This window comes from Larus michahellis, chromosome 11, assembly GCF_964199755.1.
Source record: "Larus michahellis chromosome 11, bLarMic1.1, whole genome shotgun sequence".
NCBI lineage: Eukaryota > Metazoa > Chordata > Aves > Charadriiformes > Laridae > Larus > Larus michahellis.
The window spans coordinates 19357344-19377782 of NC_133906.1; positions in this window are offsets into that span (position 1 = coordinate 19357344).

The following is a 20439-nucleotide window of genomic DNA, read 5'->3' on the forward strand; positions in this document are numbered from 1 at the left end:
AACAGCACAGATTGGGGCTTAGCTACTGGAGGTTGCTCTGAAGCACTACCTTGGAGAATGGAAGAGATGAGTTTGGGCCCTTCCCACCAGCAAAGGTACCAGATTCACCCCTGCTGACCTCTGTTAAACACAGATTCCTCTGCTGCCTTCGTGTTATCTATGGGCACAAATCAATTTGTCAGCCACCAGTGCTGGTTTTGTGTCTTGGCAGCTCACTGCTGGCTGAAGGCCCCATGCTTGCATCTCGCTACCCAGTTAATTAATTAATTAACTAACAGAAATACAGGGGTGTCACTGTGCCATGCACAGCTGCCCGCCAGCCCGCCGGAGGGCAGGGCTTTGGGGGGCAAAACCCACATGCACACCCCAGATCAAAAGATGCCGGTCAGTGCCAGAGAAAACTGCTTGGGCTCCGTGTTGCTCCAGCTTCATTAGGAAGATGACACCCCTCCCAGCTCCTCTGTTCTTTTCCAGGCACTTGGTCCTGATGGTTTGAGTGTATAAGAGGGATGAATTCAGTGTGCCAAAACCTGGAAAAGGTTCTCCTAGGCATGCAGGGGTAGCTCGAGACTGATCTCTCCATCAAAATCGTGACCATTCCCACTGGGATTCTCCACTCAGCCCTGACCTGCAGCATCACCTCCCATTTCTCTTCTGCCCATCCCCATCTCTCTTTCATCTGTACATCAGTCCCACCATCAGCGTTGCCAGCTCCTCCTCTCCAGGACCTGGAACAGGCTCTGGGTATGTACATGGTGGCTGTTGTATTGCAGATAAGTCTGTATCACCACATAGCTTTAGAAACCAAATGAGCGCACCTTCCTTTGGGCTGGGGGCAGAGATGTGAATCCCGCTCCGCACTGGGCAGAAGTGATCCCATAACCCATCACACTGCACTGGGGCAGCACGGAGACTTTCTGCAAATGAGGAGTTGTTATACGGAGCCACAGTCTTGCAAAGCGCCGAGTTGTCTGGCTGTTCCCAGAGCACTGGGACTAATCCCCCTTTCGCCGGTGCGCGCTTGTCCCGAGGAGGCATCGCTGTCTGCCTGCCCGCAGGTGGACCTGGCTCGGGGATGGAGAGAGGCAGGGCGCTGGGCATCATCTCCCCTGAGCTGGTACCCGAGCGAACTCGCCTGCCAACCGTGTGCAAGGGGGGGAGCTGTCTCTAGAGCAGTGAAACACAGTAATCCTCACCCCCAGAAGCGTAACTAACCAATTTTTGCGCATCCCTTTGTCACGCACTAATTATATAGCGTGCACACGCACATATGCATACACAGATATTAAGAGATGTCTTTGACAGCCCAAATTAGCTGCCAAGGTACCTTTTCGTTCCTAAGGATCAATATGGTATAATGTAACAGCCACAAAGTACGTTCATTACTCTGCAGGGCTGGTTTAACATGCTCTCTGGATCCCTTTGGCAGTAATTCCTCCTCTGTTTGAGCTGGCATCAAAATTAATGGCATGTCGTGTTCTATAAGTCCTGACTTTTTAGATGAAAGGTACATGGTGTTGTTCACATCAGTATTACGGTGTAATAAATCAATGCTTTCCCGTTGGAAGGATTTTAGACGATTGCACAACTCGCTCTTAGGAACTCAAAAGACAACCTGTCTGCCAGGCCATGGGCGGGCTGATAAAGAAAAAAAAAAAAATCCATAAAAACAGAAAAAGGAGGGAGAAATAAAACGCGTTTCAATGCAGTATTGTTACCTGCTTTGTGTAGGATGCTGGAGCCAGGGCAGCAACGCCAAGGATTCAGCAGGCCCCATCGCACAAGGTGGTGCAGAGCCGAAGGGAGCACATTCCCTGCTCCGGGGAGGTTCTGGACAGAGCCGAGAGAGGCTGGGAGGGGGAACACGGCCTGACTGCACTTGGCAAATAGGAGCAGAGACAAAAGTAGAGTTTGCTTTCTGATTGCCAGACCCTGGAACAAACTGCTCCCAATTTGCAGAAAAGCAGCAGGAAAGGGGAAGAGGAGCGAAGGCTGAGCCAGGACAGAGCACCCAGCCACCCTCCAAAAGGTGCCCACAGAGTTACCGTCCCAGCTTCTTTGGCAGCTGCTGCCCAGAGTGCAGTTCGCTCACTTAACGGCATCTTTACCAAGTAAAACTTAAATTCCCCGTCTCACTGGAGCACATGTGAACATGGGAAGAGGCTCAACTTGAAAGGTGAGCCGTTTTGTTGCCTCAGATTAGCTCAAACTGTGTGACAAGCTTTCCTCACTTCAAAACTGATGTTGTTAACCTTGAAATCTGCATTATTAATATTTCAACACGAGTCCCATCAGGAGCTGCCGAAAGAGCTCTCCTGGACTCGTGACAGCTCGTCCCGTTTGATTCTAATCATATATGAATGCATGAGTTAAGAAGACATCATTAAAAGTACATTAAGTTTAATTATGCTAGCAGCCACAGACAGTGGGAGCATCGTCTTAATGCAGAATGTATAATTAGATCAGACCTAATCCATTAGATTCATATTTGCTGAAGAAAATGCTCCTCGTCTATAAGTGTCAGTGCAAACTGATCCATAGGGTTTGGAGGAACGGCATCGTTTTCCGGGGGCTGCTGCCCTCCCGCCTCCCTCCCCTCCTCCCTGCCTGTCACCCCCGTGCACGCTGCTGAGCCCTCACTCAGCTCATTGCACACCCAGGTTAACAAAAGCACGCAAAAGAAACAGAGCAGGAAGATCCTCCGCCCCGGCGGCCAAGCCCTGGGGAGGAGCTGCCGTGGTTTAAGCCATTATGGACCCAGATCTCCTTTGCAAGGAGCTGGCACCACCGGAGCGGTCTGTAGCTGCGGGAGTCCACCCAGTCCCGGGTGGGTGGGTGGCCTCACGACCCAGTTAGACCAGTGCAGCCGTGCTTGGGGACGGATCCAGCGTGGCTGATGCCCTTTCACAGACTCCAGCCGCTGTTGGCCGCAGAGTAAGTTGGGACAACTTTACAAAAAAAAACAAAAAAAAACCAAAAAAAAGACAAAACCGCCCCAAAATAATGAAAGCAAAATTGTTTCAGCTCCTCCCAGGACTGGCCCAGCTCTGCGCGAACACCAGGAGGGCAGTGGCAGGGGCCTGCGGCTGCGGTGTGGCAGCAGGGAGGGTGGCACGTCCCTTTTCCCAGCAGCACGGCACTGCAAACCACCCCCTGCGTTGCTCTGCGAAGCCACTGCGCGGGAGGGAAACCACCACCACCGGTGGGGCTGGAGCCAAGCCCCGAGATGAGCAGCCGTGGGCTGCCACCCCCGCCTTCACCCCACAGCAGGGTCGCAGGGACAAACTGGGACCTGCAGCCCCTCACACCCCAGAGCAGCATCACCGCAGCAGGGACGACAAAACTGAGCCTGAGCCCCGCAGGTAACCCAGGTTGCTGCGGCTCGGTGCTCCTCAGCGGGGGTACGGGGGACCCTGTAGCCATGGGCTTGTCCCACGGAGCGATTTCAGCGGCATCTCCCAGCCCAGACGGCAGCAGTAAAATGAATGTAACTAATTTCCCAGCTCCTGGGGGCAGTCCCAGGGGGGATGCACCTCACCGGGATGCTGCTGAACCACAGTGCCCACGGGTCCACACCCTCACCCCCATCGTCCTTGCTCCGGAGAGGGGTGAATTTACTCTGAGCCTTTACCTGCCGCAGGTTATTCCCAGAGCTTCTGTGCTAAGCTGAGGTCCCAGTCCCGCTCCAGGGTGATTTCAGCTGATGTCCCCTCCCCTCCCCTGGAGACGGAGCGGGCTGGAAAGGGGAAGATGTCAATGAACGCCGGCACAAGGCGTTCCTGGCAGCTGTGAGCGAGCGCAGGAGCAATTGAGGTTCAGGAGGGAACTTGAGAGCCCCGCGCTCACTGGCACTCATCACGGGCAGGAGACGCTTACGCTTAACAGCTCAACTGAGCCCTCTAACACCTGCCTAAGTGCTGAATATTATTGCGATTAAAATATAAGGGCCTCTTGCTGCCTCTCCTCCGTGGAGCTGGGTAAGGGCTGCGATGGGGAAGCGACGGAGGCATAACGCCACCGGCAGGAGTAAAAACCTTCCTGAAGGTACCTTTCGCAGCCAAGGGCCAGCTCCAAATGGACCACAATTACTGGTTAGACAATAACTGAGATTTCCAGGAAGTTTTCTGAGTAAAGCATCTGCTAATGTAGGTTTGGGGAGGGCTTTTTGGTTTGATTTTGGGGGGGGGGGTTGTTGTTTTTTTTTTTTGAGAGAGGAAGTCCCTACCAGTCAGCCCATTTTATCCATATTTCATTTCCACCCTTGCCACCCCCATCCCATCTCCTCCGTGCTCATGCAGACAAGGGTGACACAGTCAGGGTAGGCCGTGCCATGGGGTCCAGGAGGGGATGGGACGGGGATCAGCAGCCCGGGGGTGGGGGGAGCCCTTCTGCCCCCCGTTTTGCAATGCTGTGGGACACCAGCTCTGCCCTGCCCACAGGGTCTCACAGAGAGGGACGGAGGACCCCATGGCTGTTTACTTGCCACAGAGGTGGTTTCCGTGTTCTCTGTTTTTCAGGGTTTTTAACTGACGACGGTCATCAGCATTTCTAATTTCAATCTAATAAAAGTGGGGAAAGACCGGCTAAAGGCTGCTGTGATTTTCTTTCCCACTTGTGCGCTGAGGTGTGCCTGTTCGCCAACAGCCAACATAAGCCGGAGTCCTGCTTCAGCTGGGAAGTAGGAAGAGACGTGGCAAAGGCTTGGGGAAACTTTTTTCCTCTAAGGAAGCAGCTGATTTATAGTGAACTGTGTGTACGCTTAGCTGCTGATGTACGTTTTGGCCGGGGAATATCTGGGGAGATATTTGGAAGCTATCTAACCTCATCAGGCCTTCTGGAGAAAGCATTGATGTCTCCAAAGGGGCAGCAACTGATATGTCCAAAGTGAGCAGGGTATGCATTCGTGTCTGCACACACGCGCGTCTGTGTGTCATTTGAAAATAAATCATCAGCCCCCCCAAAAAAATCAAAGATGAGCACAAGGAGCGGTTCTTTGCAGAAAGAAATGTCAGGACCTTTATATCCTCGCTATCAATTCCCTTCAGTTCGGTAATCCATATGGTAAGATGAAAGGGCAACCCCCGCTGCTGCTAATTGTTCCTGCCAAAGGGAAACAGCCGAACTATTAGCACTGCAACCACTCAGGCTCAAAGGGAGATCTAAATTAACCCCTCAGCGGCCAGTTTGCCCCAGGCCAACCACTGGCATCCCTGGTGGGAGGTGGGTTCTAGCTCCAGCCTCGGCAGCCACGAGCCATATATTCCCCAAGGACTCATAAGCAAGCCTTGGGCTCCAACAACCCTCTCCGAGACCTCATTAGACATCTGGCAGAATTCGGCAAGACATCAAGTATCTCTCTCTACGCTGCCATGTATTTTGACAGGATCCCGACGCAGTGACGGGACCGCAGTGTGATCAGCTCTTAGGTTTCATTCGAAGAAGTGTTTTCGCTCTGGTGTAAGAGAAATCTACCCACCCCTCACAGACCATATGCCACCTTTTTAGTACATTTGCTGATGATCCAAAAAGCACTAAGAGAGCCGGAATGCTGCCCCAGTGACTCCCGGATCCTCTTTTACAGTACAAAAAGGGCTGCAAGGTTCTGGAAAAAAAAAAACGAGGCACAGAAAGATTCCCATGGGATCAGTGCTAAACAAGAAGCCCAGGCAGGGGGACAGGTCACTGCCCGGTCTCCTGGCTCTCAGAGGGCTCTCCTCTCCTACAGGCAGCAGGTCACCCCGCCGAGACCGTCCTGGCCCTTCCATGGAACCCAGAGCCCAGTATTTCCAGAAACGCAGGGGTGTGAAGGTCTGTGTCTGGAGGATGGTGGAGAAAGGGTTAACCCCACCCCACTCCCAGCTATTAGCTGCCCAGCTGGGCCAGACTGGGAGGAACTGGGAGATTACCAGCAGCTATAAAGGCGTGCTGGGAGAGCAGGGAGAGCTTTGCTGGAAGAGCTGGGATGGGGCAGGAGGCCTGGCTGGGATTTAGGAAGGGATAAGGCAGGCAGTTCCCTGCACTAATCACTGCCTGCATCCTCTCTTGGACCTATGGAAAAGATGGAGAAAAGGCACCTGCTTGCTTTTAATACCACAGGTAAGAGGGGAAACTCGGTCACTGCCTTCCTCCTCCTGGCTGCTGAGCTGGTCTCCAAGCAAGGGTGTAGGAAAGAAAGATTCCTTATCCTGGGCTGTGGGACTAGTGGTTAATCCCTCCAATAGCAAGAAGTTCCTCAGCTATCCACGGAGGCAGGAGGCTGCTGTGCAAGAATAATGGAAGGCAGATTTAAGAGGGTCAAGAGAGATCCTGAAAACCGCTGAATAATGTGCCTGGGGCTTCACAGGAGACTTGGGCCCGGGAGGGGGGCAGGTGAATGGCGTTAATAGTAATGGGAATCGGGGCACAGCAAGGGAGAATTTATATACACTGAGCAGGGGCAAAACTCAGAAATGCATGCCCTCAAGTGAGAGAAACCAACTGCTTCCCAGGCCAGGAAATACTTTTTGGTAACTGTAGTGCATCAGGCAGCGCTGCGTGCCAGGCGGAGCAAACAGCCTATCTCCGGGCCAGAGAGGAACAACCCGACTCAGGCACGCAGTCTGCCAGCAAGAGAGAAAGCCCTGTGTGCTTACCCAAAGATAGACCGTGACAGACTGCTGTGATTTGGTTTGTTTGTCTGTTTTTCTCCTGAAGACGCTTGTGTTTCTAAGTGAGGGAGGTGTGGTAGGCTTAATGTAAAGGAGCTTCACAAAAACATTTGATTTTGTGGGAATGCTCATTAGCTCAAATGAAGACTATAAAAGAAGAGTTGTCAAAGTGAGACATCTAAAGAGAAGATAATGAGTTGTACTGCAAAGCACAACGGAGTGGAAGGAAAGGTACATGTGTAGTTTCTCTGAAGGATTTATCTTGCAACCACTGTTGATTCACATGAAGAATTGAAAGACTTCAAATTTGGGGGATTGAAAGACAGGATGAAAGGCAGTGGTTCAACACCGTGATTGAGGGGCTGACTGCAAGACTCCTTGCTGCTGGAAAGCGCAGATGGAGATCTGGGTGCACCTGCTGATTGCCACATGGATGTTTGCCACCAGTGGGACAAGATGTTACAGCTATTAAAAAAAAAAAAAAAAAAAAAAAACAGAAGGAAAAAAAAAGCAAACGCATTCAAGGGTCACAGCCAGAGAGTTTCAGCTGGGAGAAACCTTTGGTGATCCCAGAAATGTTATGCGCAATCCTGGCCAGCCACCATAGAGAAAGCTGACCTGAAACGGGAATAACTGGGAATGCAACGGTGCAGGAAATCCTTTCCAGCCTCATTTATGTTCCTGCCTACCAGCAGTGTGGTGGCCGCTGTCACCTAAACACCCTCTGTCTATTAAATACCTTCCCTGTGGTGTCCCAGAGGTTACTGGGCCACAGACTTGCCAAGGGCAAGAGGGATCTCCCCTCCCTGGGCTAGCTAGCCCCAAACTGTCTCTCCAAAAAGTTTTTTAACCTGCCTGGGAAATCTGTCCTGAAATATAAGCAGGCGGGAAAGCAAGATGGAGAAGGGGCCAAGGACACAGTGAGCTGGTAGACAGGAGAAAATGAGAGAAGGGAGGAGGAGAAAACAGACGCTGATGCATAACGAGTGCCTTGTAATGAGCTGGGATGGAGCCCGTCCCCAGCCAGCCGGTTTACAAGGCGCAGGGGGGCTGCGGGCGCCGGGAGGGAGCGGAAAGCGCCGCCACGCTCCGGAGGTGTTACTTTTCTGATTTTTAATAAGCTTCGGCTGCTCCCTGTGAACGTGCCGGCTCCCTTCAGAGGTGGCAGCTCTGTAACTGGGGCATCGCTCTGGCCCCCGTTGTCAGCGTCTCTCGAAGGTGAGAGAAAATTCCTACGAGCACCAGGTTTGCTGGCGTTGAGAGGCGCTGGGCTGAGAACAGCCCGCCTCGGAAATACTACTGAGCCGACACGTGGGGTTCCTCCCACGCTTGGCAGGGAGGGAAGGCTTAAAAGCATAATTTGTCCAGGAATAAAAAAAGCGGTGTCTTTGTGCCAGTTGGCTCGGAGGCAGCGAGGTGCAGCAGGGAAAACATGATTTTGTTTGGTGGGTTTTTCATCTCTCCGGTAGAGACTGGCTCGTAATTACTGCTTTTTACCACTTCTAGGTGGATCGCGTGCTAAGAGTGGGTTGTTTCCTACAGTGCCCTGATATGTAAATTGTGGAGCAGGAGGTTTTTAGCGAGGTGTTTCGGAAGAGCTGTGGGATGCCGGCAGCGAGGCCGGGGATGACCCCGTGGAGCGAGGTGGTGTCTCCTCGCTGTTCAGATCCAGCTAACCCAGGTGCTGCCCATCCCAAATGCACCCCTCGCCATGGTCATGAAGCCCTCAGTGGTCCTTTGCCACCAGCAGTGAAGGAGAGGAGATGCCAAAAGCGCAAGTTACCCTGAAAGTGTTTGGAGACCTGGGTGCTCTTCCATGGCTCAGGTCAGTGTTTGGACTATTTATGAGGTTTTCCCACTTCCACACACTTTAGGAGAGAAAACATCCCAAGATTTCTCCCTGATGCTATCAGAATGGGGAGACATGTCCCCCCAGGTGATGGGAGGGGACAAGCCCAGCTCAAGAGGGACCTGCTGGTGCAGCAGCCACAGTGGCTCCCTCGGCAATCAGCGACTGCTGGGCAACAGCAGGACCAAAAGCATTTGGACCTTAAAAGACATGGAAAGTCTTTCTTATGATGGGATATTTCTTTCACTGGCTGATTGCTTTGCCCTCCTTCCCTCTGCTATCTGTCACATGTAAACATATTCTAAGGAAAAATGAATTCCTGAGGTCCCAGATCCCGCTGTGCGTCCATGTCCATAAACGGTTGTTCTGGTGACCGCCGCAAAGGGCAGGGGATCCAGATGGCCAGTGAATATTGCACTGATCCTGTTTTCACATGGCAGCAAAAGCCCTCCCAAAGGAGGAGAGGAGTGAGGAGGAAGGTCTCATCATGTCTGACCGCTTGTTTGGAGACCAACTTTGGCTCCCATCAGCGCCAAAGCCCCAGGACGTATCCTATCCTCTTGCGCTAATTTAGTTACAGCCACGGTGAGCTTTCTCTTGCAAGATGAAAGTGGGCTAAAGGCAGCTGGGAGAGGAACTTCAGAAAAGATGACAGCAACGCGAGCTTCTCCGGCTCGGTGCCGCGGACGCTGCCGTGCGTGGCAAGGGCCAAATGATTGGGATAATTGCTCTCCCAGCAATACACTGACTATGTACATTTAGCTTTCAATTAATTTGCTGGCTCTAAATGAACTGCCTCCTATTGCTTTCAGCAATCAAGTCTTGTTAATTGAAAATAGCGTTTATCTTATCTCTAGGAGGAGGCTGGACAAAAGTAGGGCAGCAAAATCCCGTGTGAAGGTAGCGCCAAGTGAAAGGAGGAGGGGGAAAACGGAGCCGAGGGAGGAGAGCAGCCAGGGTGGCCAAGGGAAAAAGTTCAGGCTTTATCTTTCTTTTTTCCTCGATGGTTTCAATGCTTTCAGGGTGTCCTGATTTGGAAGGGCTTTTCTCTTTACCCGGACTCGTGTGGTCCCACTTCCAGCTGGCTGTGTGCCCCCAGTGGGGTTATTTGTGCTCGGGGGGCACTGGCTCATGCTGCGAGGGCTCGTGAACACAGGGCTGTGTGTGCCCCGCTGCTCCCTCCGACATCTCGGTGCTGGCAGGGACCCCTGGAGCACAGGAGTAGCAGCTCCCGCCTGGGTAAAACAGAGCATTTAATGCATTTTCTCGGGTGCCAGAGAAATTCATCCCCTCTTTGTTTTCACGGGGGCAGCCATGCTCCTGGAGGAGGAGTGGTTGAAATGTCAAAAGCGTCTTGAAAATGAAACAACCCCAAAAGCCCGCCTCCTGCTCCATTTCCCAAGGAAAGCCCTTAAAAAGAAGGTTGCCAGCCATGCTGTACTGCTTGAAGAATGATCCCAGTTTCTTACCTTTAAATTAAGTTGCAAAGTAAGTCCTTAAGACACGAGATCCAGCACAGGTTTGGCTTTCTTTTTTTTCTCTTTCTTGGTCTGATTACTTAAACCCCCTCTGTGAGTTTCCCACCAATCGAACCTAGTGTTATCTCATACACACAGTCGTCATCTCATTAAAGGGAAATCAGAGAAACTGACTTTAATAAATTTTAACACCCTGTGTGAAAAATCTGGCAATTAAAGCTTCTTGCCCCCGGACCTTTGAAAGCGACACGTGGCAAATCCCCTTCAGTCTTTAATAAGTGCGGCTCATCAAAGGATGGTGGCATGCAGGACTAGGAGAGGAGGCAGGGGAAGGAAAGAAATAGGAGCATCAAGACTTAAAGAGTCTGAAAGACGAAAGATGAGCCTCAATTTTTTTCTTTTTTTTTTTTTTCCACCCTCCTTCCAGAAACTGAGGAGAGAACAAGCATCATTAGAAGGAGACTGATAAGCCCAGCTCACTCTGGAGGGGAGGGAGGTGGGATGGAGGTGGGTCCAACCAGGCAGCACTGGGCATGCACCCTTACACTGAGACACTCAGAGAATAGTACTTGCCCTCCAAGCACAGTTCTGCGATGATTTTTGTTGTTGTCATTGCTGATTTCAAAAGGCAAAATGTTCTGGAGAGAGGCAAGCAGGTGGGTATCAAGCAAGGCCATGGACCAGGTTGGCTGCTCCTCTGTAGACCTTCTGGGAAAGCATCTTAGAGATAAATTTGTCATCGGAATAAATTCATCCTCCTCACCACCCATCAATAACAACCATTCCTAGTATTGCCTTTCTGGGGAAAGGGTTTGAGGTGTTTTTTATGGATGAGGAGAGAACAGGTGGATTTTATCACTGCTGAAGCTTGGCCAGTGGGAAGGAGACGTACTAACTAGGTGTTCAACTTTCCTGTAATCATATGGGGACCTGTCAAGATATCGTGGTCCTTCTAGCTCCTTCTGAAACCTTGAGCAGGTTTTCTGAGCTCTCAATCACCTGATATTCCCGGTTGTTTGTAGGACAGATTATGATCTTCATTCCCTTATGGCTTACATTAAAAGCGTCTAAAGTAGCACAAACCTCTTGGAAGAAAGACACAAAGTATGTCTGTTGTTTTTGTGACTTAAATTCTCATATCTCTTAGTCTGGGGCTAAAATATTTCTTTTTTTCTTTTCATTCCAGTCCCTTGTTATCTGGTCCTTCCAGGATGGCAAGAGATGATGAATGAAGAAGATCTGACGGAAGAAATCACTGATTTGGTGCACAGGCAGGTGAAACACAAGCAGTGAGGAACTGATGATGGACTGGAACTCATTAGCATGAAAATCCTCAGGTGCCTCATAAGGTTTCTCCTCTGAGTCCGCTGAAGCGATAACACCACTGGAAGTGTTTTTTCCAGAAAAGGAATAGCCAGCCGGGGACTATTGGTTTGATTGGATTACAGTGAAGCTTCACATCAGGCCTGAAACACAATCTGCGGAGGCAACAAAAGTTTGCTGGAAGACAAGACCAAGACAGGAGACTGTGTGATGCAGCTTGGCTTTCGCCCAGCACAAGAGCCAGGGGAGGTGAGCCACAAGCTGAAAATGGACAGTGTGGCAGGTGGAAGGACATGAGGAAACTTGCTTCGGGTAGGCTGAGGAACCCAAAATGATGCAGAGCAATTGGAAAAAGAGAGCTTAAAGTAGGTCCTGGATAGGTAACTGGGACAGCATTGCCTCTTCCCCTCCAGAGGGAAGGAAAGCTGGTCAGCCTCCACGGACAATGCTTGGTAGCCATGTGAAGAAACATTACTGCCTCTGTTTCATAGAATCATAGAATCATAGAATCATAGGGTTGGAAGGGACCTCTGGAGATCATCTAGTCCAACCCCCCTGCCAGAGCAGGGTCACCTAGAGCAGGTTACACAGGAACATGTCCAGGCGGGTTTTGAATGTCTCCAGAGTTGGAGACTCCACCACCTCTCTGGGCAGCCTGTTCCAGTGCTCTGTCACCCTCAGGGTAAAGAAGTTCCTCCTCATGTTTAGGTGGAACTTCCTATGTTCAAGTTTGTGCCCATTGCCTCTTGTCCTGTCCCCGGGCACCACTGAAAAGAGCCTGGCCCCATCCTCCTGACACCCACCCTTTAAGTATTTATAAGCGTTGATAAGGTCCCCCCTCAGCCGTCTTTTTTCCAGACTGAAGAGACCCAAATCCCTCAGCCTTTCCTCATAAGAGAGGTGTTCCAGTCCCCCAATCATCTTTGTAGCCCTCTGCTGCACCCTTTCCAGCAGTTCCCTGTCCCTCTTGAACCGGGGAGCCCAGAACTGGACACAGTACTCCAGGTGCGGCCTCACCAAGGCAGAGTAGAGGGGGAGGATGACCTCCCTCGACCTGCTGGCCACACTCTTCTTGATGCAGCCCAGGATGCCATTGGCCTTCTTGGCCACAAGGGCACATTGCTGACTCATGGTCAGCCTGTTGTCCACCAGGACTCCCAGGTCTCTTTCAGCTGAGCTGCTCTCCAGCAGGTCTGCCCCCAACCTGTACTGGTGCATGGGGTTGTTCCTTCCCAGGTGCAGCACCCTACACTTGCCCTTGTTGAACTTCATAAGGTTCCTCTCTGCCCAACTCTCCAACCTGTCCAGGTCTCTCTGTATGGCGGCACAGCCTTCCGGTGTGTCAGCCACCCCACCCAGCTTGGTGTCATCAGCAAACTTGCTGAGGGCGCACTCTATCCCCTCATCCAGGTCATTGATGAATATGTTGAAGAGGACTGGACCCAGTACTGACCCCTGGGGAACACCACTCGTCACTGGTCTCCAACTAGACTCTGTGCCCCTAATCACAACCCTCTGAGCTCTATCTTTCAACCAGTTTTCTATCCACCCCACTGTCCATTCATCTAACCCACACTTCCTAAGCTTTCCTATGAGGATGCTGTGGGAGACCGTGTCAAACGCCTTGCTTAAGTCAAGGTAGACCACATCTACCGCCCTCCCCTCATCTATCCATCTAGTCATGCCATCGTAGAAGGCTATCAGATTAGTCAGACATGATTTCCCCTTGGTGAATCCATGCTGAGTACTTCTGATAGCTTTCCTTTCCTCCATGTGCCTTGAGATGACACCCAGAACGAGCTGTTCCATCATCTTTCCAGGGATGGAGGTGAGGCTGACCGGCCTGTAGTTCCCCGGCTCCTCCTTCTTGCCTTTCTTGAAGACTGGAGTGACATTGGCTTCCCTCCAGTCCCCAGGCACCTCGCCTGTTCTCCAGGACTTTTCAAAGATGATGGAGAGCGGCCCAGCAATGACTTCTGCCAGCTCCCTCAGCACTCTCGGGTGCATCCCATCAGGGCCCATGGACTTGTGAATATCTAGATGATCTAATTGGTCCCTCACTCGCTCCTCCTCAACCCAAGGGAAGTCGTCTTCTTTCCCTGTTACTTTATTCAATGCCTGGGACTCCTGAGGGCTGGGCCGAGCAGAAAAGACCGAAGCAAAGAAGGCATTCAGTAACTCTGCCTTCTCCACATCCTCCGTCACCATGACTCCTGCCTCATTCAGCAGTGGGCAGTGTTTGTCGCTGTGGAGCACAGAAATGCTACAGGAAAACTTCTGTATTAAGGATGGCTGATCCAGCCTTCTTGGCGTACCCAAATGACTTCTCCTGTCTTTACATAGTTCCTGTGACCATTTCTTCCATCCCTGTCTTTCCTCTTACATGTTTCCCCGCCTGGAGACCTGATCTCACTGGGGCAGGCTGTGCTTCTATGGCAAAAGGACAGGTCTCCTGGCCAGTCCCTGGTGTGATGGGCACACAGCCAGCTGGCAGCTCACCCACTCTCCCCACCGGGTTTTCTGCCAGATCTCTAGTTGTCTCCTTGCCACCTAGTGTCCACTCGTGTTTAGGACTCTGGTTTATCCCAAAGATTCAAACAATATATGTGACTCTTGGTCTTTAGGGAAGACACTCCTTTTAGTCAGTTGGATGATGTTGACACGGGTCAAAGAGGACAGGCCATTTTTGCTGACACCAGCCACCCTCCGCGCGCTTGCAGAAGCAATGTGCTGTGCACGTGTGTTTGTGCAAGGGGTGAGAGGGTACATTTCTCCAGTGGGATCTTTGAGCCCTTACAAAAATAGAGGAGAACACAGCTGCCTTGAAGCCCAGACTCACCCGAAGCTTGTGCAAACCAGTCAGAGGCCGTGTCCCAACCACCAGCCCTGCAGTGGGGACAAAGCCCAGGAGAGGAGCCCACGCAGGGCAGCACAAAGCCCTCTCCCGTCGAACCCAGCCCCTCGCACCCCATTTGTGACCCCTATCCCCAGTGCTCCCCTGTAAATGCTGCCCTGCAGCAGCAGCTCACCCCAGGAGGACCAAGCCAGGAGGATCCCTGCCTGCTTGGTGGCTGTCGCTGGGTGGCCTGTGACCGTCCTATGCCAAAATAGACCATTTTAGGGAGAGCTTTTGTTCTGGCTTTGTGATTTCAGCAGTTACACGTCATTCCACGTTTCTAGGCTTGAGGGGACACTCAGCACCGGTCATGCCATGTCCTGCGTTGTCATTGCCTTTGGCTTCACACCCAGAGCAATCCAAGCACCTCGGGTCGCCTGTCATCCAGCCCTCTCTCAGCACGAGCCTTTCCTTATCAGGGAAAAATAGTCCGTGGGCCTTTTATCACACCCCCAGGCCCTGCTCCAGCCCCCAGGACTCCGGTTCTTCTGTGACTACAGCAGCGTTTAATTTCTAAGGCAATTTAGTTTTGGGCAAACAAGCAATCCCATCACCCCCGGCCGCTGCCGCCCGCCTGCAGCATCCCGCATCAGAGCAGCCGCTCCGCTCGTCAGCTGCTGGGGGGGAAACGCGGCTGGGAGCCCCGGGCAGGCGCACGGGCCAGGGGCTGCGGGAAGTCGAGGTGTTTGATGTTCGCCTTATTTATTTATTTAGCAGCCACCTTCTCTGCGAGAGTCCCTTTCTGCGAAGGAGCGATAAGCCGCTCTTGGCTCCTGCTTGCCCACCCCTGCCGGCTCCGTTTTTCTGCCAGGCACCATCTCGTTAGCATGCACCAAAAAGCCCCCGCTTACATCCCTGCCAGGCTGCCCTTCTGCCCTGCCTCCAAGACAGCGCCGGCGTGCCATGGAAACAGCCGACCGAGCGTTCAGGCTCAGCAGAGCCCGAGTGTGCAAGGGAGAGGGATGAGGGATGGCTCCAGAGATGCCCAGGGAGCCCACAAGACGGAGATGCAGCTCCAGAATTAAATCGCCACTGCTCTTCTCGCAGCTGGGCATGGTATGGTATGGCATGGTAAGCAATTTAAAGATGTATAATTAAGTCAACTGGCTTGCATGGCACAGCTAAAGGTCAATGCAGCATGTCTGGAGCTTCACCTGGGGTGACGGAGGGCTGAGCCCAGCAGGCCCCATACTTGGAGCCCCTTCCCGCGTGTCACCGGTGGGAGCACATCCCTTGGCGTGGGCTCTGCACGGGAACTTGTACCTCCCCATGTTGGTGCAGCTTGTCCCCAGCTGTGCCCTGCCAAGCTCTCCCGCCCACCACTGCTCCCTGTGCCCCTGGTCCCCCCCCATTTCTCCAGCCCACACTAAAGCCTCATCGCTCTGCTGGGGTTGGGGCAGTGGTGGAAGTGTGCTGCTGTCGGGGCAGAGCTCTGCCAGGAGATGCTCCTGCATCCCGCCTGTCTGGTTGATCCACTCTGCAATGCTCCTGGCCTCCATAGTGGAGCAACTGGGGGGAGAGACACGCTGCTGGGGAAAATCTTCTTTAAAAAAGGGGTTTGGTAGCGCTTCCCATCACAGCCGCAGGCTCGGTGCCACGAGGTGAAGAGACGGGGAAAGCTGTTTATCCAGCGGTACCTAGGAGCGCAGGAGGATGCTAATGCCCAGGCAACAGTTCTGTTTGTCTCCCCAGATACAAGAGAGGCAAGTTACGGCAGAACCTTTCCCCTGGGCCAGGCAGACAGCAAGGGGGCATCTGTTAACACGCATGGGTTAGTCGCTTGTGAGCGCTGAGCGCAGGGTCACTGGGGCTGCAGAAACATCGCTCCAGTCACTGAATTAACAGCAGCCCTCTCGTGTAATTGGGAGCCCGCGTCTGTGTGCACAAGCCCTGTGCTGGCAGCAGCTGGGCTCCCATCCCAGCTCGGCCACAGATCTGCCGGTCGACCCTGGGCGAGCGGCCCCGCTTCCGCAGTGCCTGGGAGCCGTGCGTTGGAAAGGGCTGGCGAGGACACAGCTCCTCCTCAGAGAGCTATAATTGATATTTGGAAACCGCTGGCCGCTCTGGCAATCCCAAGCTATCAACATCGTGCCTGTGCCATTCGCATCGCTCTCCTCCTGCTTTGTGGAGGATATTTATTATTATCTTTATTAATTACATACTGCAGTGCACTTAAAATAGGGAAGAGGGGGACGGAATGGCCAATGCTTTCCCACTGTGGCAAAGTAAAATGTTACATTTTGTACTTGTTGAAAGTAAAAAAAAAAAAAAAAAAAAAAAAAAAAAAAAAGAAAAAACAACTTTCGTTTCACAAAGTATGAAACGCATTACTAATTGCACAATTATTTTGTTCTGTGGCGCTCGCAAAACAGAACTTGGAGTGCTTTCAGCAAATTCTGGTGTTGAGGAAATAATGACTTGGGTGGGTTTTTTTTAAAAAAAGTACTAAATTAAGTGCTTTTCCTTTATAAGGGTTATTTCTTGGATTTCTAGGATATTCCTTCCCTAACCCTTCTTAAGATAAAAGAAGCAAAGCTTTGCTGCATTAGTAAGGCGCTGGAGTCAGTGTGGACGCCGAGAGGAGGCAGGGGATGAGCAGGGACTGCTCCCTGCCCGCCCCCATGCAGCATTTGAGCCCCTTTCTGGCACAGGAGGCTGCAGCGGGTCTCTCACCTCTCCTTGGAGGATGGTCCCGTGAAGGGCAGATGACACCTTCCATGCGAAATCCATCCTGTGCCCTACAGGGGTGCCAACGAACACCACGAATGCATAGAGCTGGAGCAGCTCCTGCTCCCGGAGGAGGGCGTGGGGTGACACAGGTGCTCCACCAGCCCGGCGCAAAGCGTGGGCAGTGGAAAGGAGAAGGACGCTGTATTTGCTCTCAGTGAGAGGGACAGCGGCGGGGCTGGAATACGGCAGATGAGTTCCTTTCACAAAATGTTTGCAACGTCCAAACGCTCCCAGGGAGGTGGATTTTGCAGGTCTTTACATTTGGAGGTCCCAAAAGTTCTCCTGGGCTGAGAGGTGGGATAGCCCCACCTCTGCAGCGCTGGGCTGCAACGCGTCCTTCCATGGCTGCTCTGTGCAAGCCCACCCTGCATCCTTCTGCCACCACATCTTGGCCAGCCAAATTCAATTTAACACAACTATAAAACTAATGGTATTGAAAACAGCTCTATGGACTTTTTTTCTGTATGCTTCTCCCTTGCCAGCCTCCCACCAGGACCGCCGCACACATAAAAATCCAGTTGCTGTGCCAGACCCAAGTCTCCTTTCCAGCTCTGCCCCAGGCTGAGGGTGTGCCTGGCAGCATGGACAAGCAGGAGCAATCCTGCTCAGCTCAGCAGGTAAGCGCAGATGTTTGGGAAACTAACCTCTTCAAGACCAGAAGAAAAAAAAAAATAAGTCTGTTTCTGCGAGATTGATCTGCAGGCGCCGACAGAGCGATCAGCTGGACTTCTAGGAGAGCGGCAGCAAACAGCAAATTAGAAGGTGTCCGCCCGCTGAGATTTCAGACAAATTAGAGAACGAAACGGCCGTGTCGCCACGCTGTGCCTTTCCGCAGCTGCTGCCTAGGCTGAGCCAGCTCCCTGCTGTCCTCCAGGCCAGCCCATGACTCCGCTGCGGTGGCCGGGTGCTAAAGGCAAGGGAGCCGGTGGCCGGGTGGGAGTTGCCACCGGAGCACCCGCAGGGATGCTGCACCCACTCCCTGCGAGCTGTTCCTCCCACCAGCCAAAATTTTGACTTCCTGTCTGTTACGCCTATTCTTAAAGCGAGATTGAAGCTCCTTCTGCTTGTCTTAGAAGGCTTTGAAATACAGCTAGCCAAAAATTCAAAATGGCAGCCCCCACCCCGTGCGCAGCGGGAGCTCTGGGCAGGATCTGCAGGGCGCTTTGGCTGGTGTGAGCGCACGCGGCGAATCACCCTTCTGCTACAGCCTGCTTTGAAAATTAAATTACTGCATCCACTAAGTAGCGTCCCTGAGCAGCGTCCCTGTTAGCTGGCATAGCCCAAAGACAGATCTTGGATTTTCCTTAATGTCCCCCCCCCCCAATTCCACCTAATTGTGATGCTTCTAAATCTGTCTTTTCTCCTGACAGCAAGATATCCCTCGCTGTGCAGCTGAAGAAGGAAGTGAGTCGTGTTCAGAAACAACCATTCCCACGGGCGGTCCATGGGTCAAACAACTTGAGTTGCCTTCGCAGACTGTGATGGTCCGATGACAGATGTGTCCACCAATGCACAATATTTCAGTAACCGTTGTTTAACTACGCTAAGGAGGATCTGAACCCCACGGAAACTCTGTCTTTATCCCAAAATGCCGACCTCACGTATACTTTAAACTCTGATCCCATGGCAATGAGGCTTCTGGTGCTTTTGTTCACCAAAACTTATATTACTCCAAATGAGATGGGTAATGAAACACCTCTGCTGATCCTGAAAGCCCTCAGAACCAAAAATCCCAGATTACAACAGCACAGAAGCACATCACTGAGGAGTGCAGGTTGACAGCCAGATTCTCTCCAGGTAAAAGCACGCACTTGTGTGGTTTTGTCTTTGTCTGAAGTCACAGAGTTTTTAAGACATTTTTGTCCTTGGTTCTAAGGAGACAAAACTTCACCCAGCGTTATTGAATTTAGGTTAACAAAGCCTTCTCCCATTCCTTTTGAATAAAGGCAAACACTTGCCATTTTCTCCTGCCACTTTTTATCATAGAAATTAATGCTCCTTTTTGGCTGAAAGGTCTGGAACGAGTTAAACTACCCCCAAGAAATGTTTGCAATAGCTGGATGTGCAAGACAGGCAGAATGAAGAGTCCGCAAACAAAGTGGGGGAGGGAGAATGCTGTCAAGTGTTTTATAATTACTAAGATTTTTTTAAATCCTGTTTACATTTAACTTTGCACATTAAATTCGTAACCGTGGTGTGCAACCAGGTGCAGTCGCAATATACAAAATCTTATTAAGAGGAGCAAATGAAGAAGAAGGGAGGATTTGGGATGGGAAAGGAGGGGCGTTGTGATGGAATTAGCACCTGCTGAGTTTCATCCGTTCTAACAGTAAATTGCTTGTCAGGAAACTCGATGGGGACCAACTACCATTCGCTAACTATGCACTTGAGAAAAAATAATTGGAATGCAAAACGCAATGGCTCACAGCAATCTCCAGAACGTCCTGGCTCCTTGGGTTTCCATCCAGTGGGCTCTGCCTTGCTGCAGCTTGGCATCCTTCAAGGTCCTTCCCGCTCCCCTCTCTCACTCGCTGATGCTAATTGCTGTGGGTTTTTTTTTTACAAACCCTTGTTCAAACTTAAATACAAGAGAGTCTTGAGCAGTCTGGCTGGATTGAACTATTGTGTCTGCATCTTTTCAGCCCTGCCAGTGATGCTCGAAATGAAAGAGATTTTAACCAGGTTTGCTGTTAGAATGGAAACAAGGATCAACTGGTTACTGGTCTCACTTAGGGAAGGCTCTCAGCTGACACGGGTGCTTAAACGTCGTTGGCCACTTCATATTAACAGCTGTAGAAATGAAAGTTAAGTGTCATCATCCTTCTCACGCAGAGGCAGAAGTCCCAGACCCAGTGAGAAGTGACTTGTTAAGATTGCTCAGAAAAATAAATGCCGAACCAGAAATGTAATCTCCACCTGGGGATTATTTAAAATTGTCTTTGCTGCCACAGAAATAGACTCAGGACCTGTACAGAGAAAAACAACGGAGATGTGAGTAGACTTCAGGATTTATATTTCTATTACTTTTCTATGGTCAACAGGAACACCTGCTCCCACGGGCTGGCCTGCGTCCTGCACCCTGCCTTGAACCTCACGAGAGCCCTCCTGGGCTCCCAACACCTCGCATCTTTGGAAAGGGAGGTAAGGAGCCAAATCAAGACCTGAACCCAGGGCTGAATCTGGTTTGAAAACTCCTATCAGGGATCCAGTGAAACCCCCAGCCTCAGGCAGCTGCTGTTGGGCAGATGAGTTCTACTCCGCCAATTGAGGGATCCCAACATCTCCGCAGCAAGCTCTGCTGAGCATCCCTGGGGTGACCGGAGTGCATCACCCCGCTCCCGCAAAACTGGAGACTTTCAGACTGGGCAAAGGCCCTGAAGCAGGAATGTGCTGCAATGGGACCCTGTGGCCCTGCGAACCCAGGGCTGAGACAGCCCAGGCTCCCCACGAGCACCTGGGGAACCTAAGCTCAGTCTAGCACAAGCCTGAGCCCGCTCAGCAGCAGGATCTTTTCCA